Here is a 1,822-nt window from a genome sequence, read left to right on the forward strand (position 1 = left end):
ATGTGGATATGTTTCCATTTTTTTTTTTCTCTTCTATGATTTCTTTTAGTAGGGTCTTACAGTTTTCATTATATAGGTCCTTCACATGTTTTGTTAGATTTCTAGGTATTTTATTTTTTTTTGTTGCAATTGCAAAAGAAATTTTTTTTCATTTCTTTTTCTGAAATTTTATTGTTAGAGTATGGGAACATTGTGGATTTTTGTACACTGATTTTGCATCCTGAAACTTTATTGTATTTGCTTATTATTTTAAATAATTTTTTTTAGTGGAGTTTTTAGGGTTTTCTATATAAAGAATCTTGTCATCTGAAAAAAGTGACAATTTCATCCCCTATTTAGATGCCTTTTATTTTTTTCTCTTGCCTGATTGCCCCAGCTATGACTTCCAATACCGTATTGAATAATAGTGGTGATAACGAACAGCCTTGTCTTGTTCCACCATTAAGTATGACATTAGCTAAGGGTTTGTTGTATATGGCATTTATGTTAAGGCACTTTCCCTCTATATTCATTTTATCAAATGTTTTCATCATAAATGGGAATAGTATATTGTCAAATGCTTTTTCTGCATCTATTGATATGATCATTTGGTTTTTATTCTTTATTTTGCTTATGTAGTGCATCACATTCATTGATTTGTGTATCTTAAACCATCCATGTGGCTCTGAGATGAATGAAGCCACTTGATCATGGTATTTAATCTAATGCGTTGTATTTGCTTTGCTAGTATTTTATTTAGGATTTTTGCATCTGTGTTCCTGAGAGATATTTGTCTGTAGTTTTCTTTTTTGTGTTATCTTTACCAGATTTTGGTATCAGAGTAATATTGGCCTCAGAGCCTTTGTTTTAAAGTCTATTTTGTCTCGTATAAGTATTGCAACTCCAGCTTCTTTTTTTATTTCTATTTTTCTTCCCTTTTCTTTCTGTCTATCTGTTATTTTGATCTGAGGTAAGACTCTTGTAGAAAGCTTATGTAAGGGTCTTCTTATATTCTTCATTCAGCTACCCTATGTCTTTTGATTGCAGCATTTAATCTATTTACATTTAAAGTGATTATTGATAGATATATAGTTATTGCCATTTTGTTATTCATATTTATGTTCTCCCACATCACTTCTTCTTCTTAAAGAAGTCTCTTTACCATTTCTTGTAATACTGGTTTGTTGGTGATGAATTCCCTTAGCCTTTTCTTATCTGGGAAGCTCTTTATCTCTCCTTCGGTTTTAAATGATAGCCTTGCTAGGTAGAGTAATTTTGGTCGCAGGTCCTTGGTTTTCATCACTTTGAATATTTCCTTCCAGTTCCTTCTGGCCTGCAATATTTTTTGAGAAATCAGCTGACAGTATTATGGGAGCTCCCCTGTAAGTAACTAGCTGCTTTTCTCTTGCTGCTTTTAAGAGTCTCTGTTTGTCATTAACCTTTATCATTTTAATTATGATGTGTTTTGGTGTGGCCCTCTTTGGGTTCCTCTTGTTTGAGATTCTTTACGCTTCCTGGGCTTGTATGTCTATTTCCTCTGTCAGGTAGGAAAGTTTTCTGTCAATATTTCTTCAAATAGGTTCTCAATTCTTTGTTCTCTCTCTTCTCCTTCTTATACCCCTATGGTGTGAATGTTGTTATGCTTGACCTTTTCCCAGAGTTCCCTCAAGCTATCCTCATTTTTTTGGATTCTTTTTTAATGTTCTCGTTGGGTGTTTTCTGCTACTTTCTATTCCAAATCACTGATTTGATCCTCTGCTTGATCTAACCTGCTGTTGACTTCTAATTTATTTTTCGTTTCAGTTATTGTCTTCTAAATTTCTGACCCATTCTTTTTTTGGCG

Source organism: Pteropus alecto, unplaced genomic scaffold, assembly GCF_000325575.1.
Source record: "Pteropus alecto unplaced genomic scaffold, ASM32557v1 scaffold312, whole genome shotgun sequence".
NCBI classification, from domain to species: domain Eukaryota; kingdom Metazoa; phylum Chordata; class Mammalia; order Chiroptera; family Pteropodidae; genus Pteropus; species Pteropus alecto.